Here is a 6000-nt window from a genome sequence, read left to right on the forward strand (position 1 = left end):
GGAATGAAGCAGTAGCATAAAACAGCATGAAGTGGAGACAGGAAGCGAAGGACTAGCCATTTACATTGCTCCACCTTAACAGACAGCCTGCATGATCGGAAAAGCAGAGACAGGCTGCTGGTTTTTTTCAACCCTCTGTCTCCACTGAAGAAGCTGCAGCGCCGCCTGGTGTCTGTAGAGAGAAGTCAAAAAGCTTACAGCACCTGGTATTCCCAGGCGGTCTCCCATCCAAGTACTAACCAGGCCCGACCCTGCTTAGCTTCCGAGATCGGACGAGATCGGGCGTGTTCAGAGTGGTATGGCCGTAAGCCACACGTGCACCCCGAAAAAGGCCTTTTGAAGATGCCCTCAGATGGCGTTTCATTGTTTTGCCTTGGAGTGCAGGTAGGGTACGTCCAGAAATAAAGCAAATCCTGTTACCAGGATGAAAAATGAGCCTTCATAGCAAGCTCTGCCGTCACCTGTTTTCACATTTCCCAGGCTTTGGCTGTATGGAAAACAGCTGTCAGTGGATTGGTAAGCACTGACACATCATTGTCTCAGCAGTGTTTTCATTGATGCATTCGATTGGATCAAATAATTACATGTTTAGAGGAGGAAAATGTACCATATTTCCCTCTGAAATGGAATGAAGCAGTAGCATAAAACAGCATGAAGTGGAGACAGGAAGCGAAGGACTAGCCATTTACATTGCTCCACCTTAACAGACAGCCTGCATGATCGGAAAAGCAGAGACAGGCTGCTGGTTTTTTTCAACCCTCTGTCTCCACTGAAGAAGCTGCAGCGCCGCCTGGTGTCTGTAGAGAGAAGTCAAAAAGCTTACAGCACCTGGTATTCCCAGGCGGTCTCCCATCCAAGTACTAACCAGGCCCGACCCTGCTTAGCTTCCGAGATCCGACGAGATCGGGCGTGTTCAGAGTGGTATGGCCGTAAGCCACACGTGCACCCCGAAAAAGGCCTTTTGAAGATGCCCTCAGATGGCGTTTCATTGTTTTGCCTTGGAGTGCAGGTAGGGCACGTCCAGAAATAAAGCAAATCCTGTTACCAGGATGAAAAATGAGCCTTCATAGCAAGCTCTGCCGTCACCTGTTTTCACATTTCCCAGGCTTTGGCTGTATGGAAAACAGCTGTCAGTGGATTGGTAAGCACTGACACATCATTGTCTCAGCAGTGTTTTCATTGATGCATTCGATTGGATCAAATAATTACATGTTTAGAGGAGGAAAATGTACCATATTTCCCTCTGAAATGGAATGAAGCAGTAGCATAAAACAGCATGAAGTGGAGACAGGAAGCGAAGGACTAGCCATTTACATTGCTCCACCTTAACAGACAGCCTGCATGATCGGAAAAGCAGAGACAGGCTGCTGGTTTTTTTCAACCCTCTGTCTCCACTGAAGAAGCTGCAGCGCCGCCTGGTGTCTGTAGAGAGAAGTCAAAAAGCTTACAGCACCTGGTATTCCCAGGCGGTCTCCCATCCAAGTACTAACCAGGCCCGACCCTGCTTAGCTTCCGAGATCGGACGAGATCGGGCGTGTTCAGAGTGGTATGGCCGTAAGCCACACGTGCACCCCGAAAAAGGCCTTTTGAAGATGCCCTCAGATGGCGTTTCATTGTTTTGCCTTGGAGTGCAGGTAGGGCACGTCCAGAAATAAAGCAAATCCTGTTACCAGGATGAAAAATGAGCCTTCATAGCAAGCTCTGCCGTCACCTGTTTTCACATTTCCCAGGCTTTGGCTGTATGGAAAACAGCTGTCAGTGGATTGGTAAGCACTGACACATCATTGTCTCAGCAGTGTTTTCATTGATGCATTCGATTGGATCAAATAATTACATGTTTAGAGGAGGAAAATGTACCATATTTCCCTCTGAAATGGAATGAAGCAGTAGCATAAAACAGCATGAAGTGGAGACAGGAAGCGAAGGACTAGCCATTTACATTGCTCCACCTTAACAGACAGCCTGCATGATCGGAAAAGCAGAGACAGGCTGCTGGTTTTTTTCAACCCTCTGTCTCCACTGAAGAAGCTGCAGCGCCGCCTGGTGTCTGTAGAGAGAAGTCAAAAAGCTTACAGCACCTGGTATTCCCAGGCGGTCTCCCATCCAAGTACTAACCAGGCCCGACCCTGCTTAGCTTCCGAGATCGGACGAGATCGGGCGTGTTCAGAGTGGTATGGCCGTAAGCCACACGTGCACCCCGAAAAAGGCCTTTTGAAGATGCCCTCAGATGGCGTTTCATTGTTTTGCCTTGGAGTGCAGGTAGGGTACGTCCAGAAATAAAGCAAATCCTGTTACCAGGATGAAAAATGAGCCTTCATAGCAAGCTCTGCCGTCACCTGTTTTCACATTTCCCAGGCTTTGGCTGTATGGAAAACAGCTGTCAGTGGATTGGTAAGCACTGACACATCATTGTCTCAGCAGTGTTTTCATTGATGCATTCGATTGGATCAAATAATTACATGTTTAGAGGAGGAAAATGTACCATATTTCCCTCTGAAATGGAATGAAGCAGTAGCATAAAACAGCATGAAGTGGAGACAGGAAGCGAAGGACTAGCCATTTACATTGCTCCACCTTAACAGACAGCCTGCATGATCGGAAAAGCAGAGACAGGCTGCTGGTTTTTTTCAACCCTCTGTCTCCACTGAAGAAGCTGCAGCGCCGCCTGGTGTCTGTAGAGAGAAGTCAAAAAGCTTACAGCACCTGGTATTCCCAGGCGGTCTCCCATCCAAGTACTAACCAGGCCCGACCCTGCTTAGCTTCCGAGATCGGACGAGATCGGGCGTGTTCAGAGTGGTATGGCCGTAAGCCACACGTGCACCCCGAAAAAGGCCTTTTGAAGATGCCCTCAGATGGCGTTTCATTGTTTTGCCTTGGAGTGCAGGTAGGGTACGTCCAGAAATAAAGCAAATCCTGTTACCAGGATGAAAAATGAGCCTTCATAGCAAGCTCTGCCGTCACCTGTTTTCACATTTCCCAGGCTTTGGCTGTATGGAAAACAGCTGTCAGTGGATTGGTAAGCACTGACACATCATTGTCTCAGCAGTGTTTTCATTGATGCATTCGATTGGATCAAATAATTACATGTTTAGAGGAGGAAAATGTACCATATTTCCCTCTGAAATGGAATGAAGCAGTAGCATAAAACAGCATGAAGTGGAGACAGGAAGCGAAGGACTAGCCATTTACATTGCTCCACCTTAACAGACAGCCTGCATGATCGGAAAAGCAGAGACAGGCTGCTGGTTTTTTTCAACCCTCTGTCTCCACTGAAGAAGCTGCAGCGCCGCCTGGTGTCTGTAGAGAGAAGTCAAAAAGCTTACAGCACCTGGTATTCCCAGGCGGTCTCCCATCCAAGTACTAACCAGGCCCGACCCTGCTTAGCTTCCGAGATCCGACGAGATCGGGCGTGTTCAGAGTGGTATGGCCGTAAGCCACACGTGCACCCCGAAAAAGGCCTTTTGAAGATGCCCTCAGATGGCGTTTCATTGTTTTGCCTTGGAGTGCAGGTAGGGCACGTCCAGAAATAAAGCAAATCCTGTTACCAGGATGAAAAATGAGCCTTCATAGCAAGCTCTGCCGTCACCTGTTTTCACATTTCCCAGGCTTTGGCTGTATGGAAAACAGCTGTCAGTGGATTGGTAAGCACTGACACATCATTGTCTCAGCAGTGTTTTCATTGATGCATTCGATTGGATCAAATAATTACATGTTTAGAGGAGGAAAATGTACCATATTTCCCTCTGAAATGGAATGAAGCAGTAGCATAAAACAGCATGAAGTGGAGACAGGAAGCGAAGGACTAGCCATTTACATTGCTCCACCTTAACAGACAGCCTGCATGATCGGAAAAGCAGAGACAGGCTGCTGGTTTTTTTCAACCCTCTGTCTCCACTGAAGAAGCTGCAGCGCCGCCTGGTGTCTGTAGAGAGAAGTCAAAAAGCTTACAGCACCTGGTATTCCCAGGCGGTCTCCCATCCAAGTACTAACCAGGCCCGACCCTGCTTAGCTTCCGAGATCGGACGAGATCGGGCGTGTTCAGAGTGGTATGGCCGTAAGCCACACGTGCACCCCGAAAAAGGCCTTTTGAAGATGCCCTCAGATGGCGTTTCATTGTTTTGCCTTGGAGTGCAGGTAGGGTACGTCCAGAAATAAAGCAAATCCTGTTACCAGGATGAAAAATGAGCCTTCATAGCAAGCTCTGCCGTCACCTGTTTTCACATTTCCCAGGCTTTGGCTGTATGGAAAACAGCTGTCAGTGGATTGGTATGCACTGACACATCATTGTCTCAGCAGTGTTTTCATTGATGCATTCGATTGGATCAAATAATTACATGTTTAGAGGAGGAAAATGTACCATATTTCCCTCTGAAATGGAATGAAGCAGTAGCATAAAACAGCATGAAGTGGAGACAGGAAGCGAAGGACTAGCCATTTACATTGCTCCACCTTAACAGACAGCCTGCATGATCGGAAAAGCAGAGACAGGCTGCTGGTTTTTTTCAACCCTCTGTCTCCACTGAAGAAGCTGCAGCGCCGCCTGGTGTCTGTAGAGAGAAGTCAAAAAGCTTACAGCACCTGGTATTCCCAGGCGGTCTCCCATCCAAGTACTAACCAGGCCCGACCCTGCTTAGCTTCCGAGATCGGACGAGATCGGGCGTGTTCAGAGTGGTATGGCCGTAAGCCACACGTGCACCCCGAAAAAGGCCTTTTGAAGATGCCCTCAGATGGCGTTTCATTGTTTTGCCTTGGAGTGCAGGTAGGGTACGTCCAGAAATAAAGCAAATCCTGTTACCAGGATGAAAAATGAGCCTTCATAGCAAGCTCTGCCGTCACCTGTTTTCACATTTCCCAGGCTTTGGCTGTATGGAAAACAGCTGTCAGTGGATTGGTAAGCACTGACACATCATTGTCTCAGCAGTGTTTTCATTGATGCATTCGATTGGATCAAATAATTACATGTTTAGAGGAGGAAAATGTACCATATTTCCCTCTGAAATGGAATGAAGCAGTAGCATAAAACAGCATGAAGTGGAGACAGGAAGCGAAGGACTAGCCATTTACATTGCTCCACCTTAACAGACAGCCTGCATGATCGGAAAAGCAGAGACAGGCTGCTGGTTTTTTTCAACCCTCTGTCTCCACTGAAGAAGCTGCAGCGCCGCCTGGTGTCTGTAGAGAGAAGTCAAAAAGCTTACAGCACCTGGTATTCCCAGGCGGTCTCCCATCCAAGTACTAACCAGGCCCGACCCTGCTTAGCTTCCGAGATCGGACGAGATCGGGCGTGTTCAGAGTGGTATGGCCGTAAGCCACACGTGCACCCCGAAAAAGGCCTTTTGAAGATGCCCTCAGATGGCGTTTCATTGTTTTGCCTTGGAGTGCAGGTAGGGTACGTCCAGAAATAAAGCAAATCCTGTTACCAGGATGAAAAATGAGCCTTCATAGCAAGCTCTGCCGTCACCTGTTTTCACATTTCCCAGGCTTTGGCTGTATGGAAAACAGCTGTCAGTGGATTGGTAAGCACTGACACATCATTGTCTCAGCAGTGTTTTCATTGATGCATTCGATTGGATCAAATAATTACATGTTTAGAGGAGGAAAATGTACCATATTTCCCTCTGAAATGGAATGAAGCAGTAGCATAAAACAGCATGAAGTGGAGACAGGAAGCGAAGGACTAGCCATTTACATTGCTCCACCTTAACAGACAGCCTGCATGATCGGAAAAGCAGAGACAGGCTGCTGGTTTTTTTCAACCCTCTGTCTCCACTGAAGAAGCTGCAGCGCCGCCTGGTGTCTGTAGAGAGAAGTGAAAAAGCTTACAGCACCTGGTATTCCCAGGCGGTCTCCCATCCAAGTACTAACCAGGCCCGACCCTGCTTAGCTTCCGAGATCGGACGAGATCGGGCGTGTTCAGAGTGGTATGGCCGTAAGCCACACGTGCACCCCGAAAAAGGCCTTTTGAAGATGCCCTCAGATGGCGTTTCATTGTTTTGCCTT

General features: G+C 48.1%; 10 non-coding genes across 10 annotated transcripts; all 10 read right to left on the minus strand.

Moving 5' to 3' along the window:
- Nucleotides 1-191: 191 nt before the first annotated feature.
- Nucleotides 192-310, minus strand: LOC140997014 (5S ribosomal RNA). Its single transcript, XR_012178981.1, has one exon. It is a non-coding gene; the product is annotated as a 5S ribosomal RNA (ribosomal RNA).
- Nucleotides 311-816: 506 nt separating this feature from the next.
- LOC140997388 (5S ribosomal RNA) lies at nucleotides 817-935 on the minus strand. Its single transcript, XR_012179332.1, has one exon. It is a non-coding gene; the product is annotated as a 5S ribosomal RNA (ribosomal RNA).
- Nucleotides 936-1441: 506 nt separating this feature from the next.
- On the minus strand, nucleotides 1442-1560 carry LOC140997015 (5S ribosomal RNA). Its single transcript, XR_012178982.1, has one exon. It is a non-coding gene; the product is annotated as a 5S ribosomal RNA (ribosomal RNA).
- Nucleotides 1561-2066: 506 nt separating this feature from the next.
- Nucleotides 2067-2185, minus strand: LOC140997016 (5S ribosomal RNA). Its single transcript, XR_012178983.1, has one exon. It is a non-coding gene; the product is annotated as a 5S ribosomal RNA (ribosomal RNA).
- A 506-nt stretch (nucleotides 2186-2691) lies between these two features.
- Nucleotides 2692-2810, minus strand: LOC140997019 (5S ribosomal RNA). Its single transcript, XR_012178985.1, has one exon. It is a non-coding gene; the product is annotated as a 5S ribosomal RNA (ribosomal RNA).
- A 506-nt stretch (nucleotides 2811-3316) lies between these two features.
- Nucleotides 3317-3435, minus strand: LOC140997389 (5S ribosomal RNA). Its single transcript, XR_012179333.1, has one exon. It is a non-coding gene; the product is annotated as a 5S ribosomal RNA (ribosomal RNA).
- Nucleotides 3436-3941: 506 nt separating this feature from the next.
- LOC140997020 (5S ribosomal RNA) lies at nucleotides 3942-4060 on the minus strand. The gene has a single exon (XR_012178986.1). It is a non-coding gene; the product is annotated as a 5S ribosomal RNA (ribosomal RNA).
- Nucleotides 4061-4566: 506 nt separating this feature from the next.
- Nucleotides 4567-4685, minus strand: LOC140997021 (5S ribosomal RNA). Its single transcript, XR_012178987.1, has one exon. It is a non-coding gene; the product is annotated as a 5S ribosomal RNA (ribosomal RNA).
- A 506-nt stretch (nucleotides 4686-5191) lies between these two features.
- LOC140997022 (5S ribosomal RNA) lies at nucleotides 5192-5310 on the minus strand. Its single transcript, XR_012178988.1, has one exon. It is a non-coding gene; the product is annotated as a 5S ribosomal RNA (ribosomal RNA).
- Nucleotides 5311-5816: 506 nt separating this feature from the next.
- On the minus strand, nucleotides 5817-5935 carry LOC140997023 (5S ribosomal RNA). The gene has a single exon (XR_012178989.1). It is a non-coding gene; the product is annotated as a 5S ribosomal RNA (ribosomal RNA).
- Nucleotides 5936-6000: the final 65 nt, after the last annotated feature.

This window comes from Pagrus major, chromosome 5 (assembly GCF_040436345.1).
Source record: "Pagrus major chromosome 5, Pma_NU_1.0".
NCBI classification, from domain to species: Eukaryota; Metazoa; Chordata; class Actinopteri; order Spariformes; family Sparidae; genus Pagrus; species Pagrus major.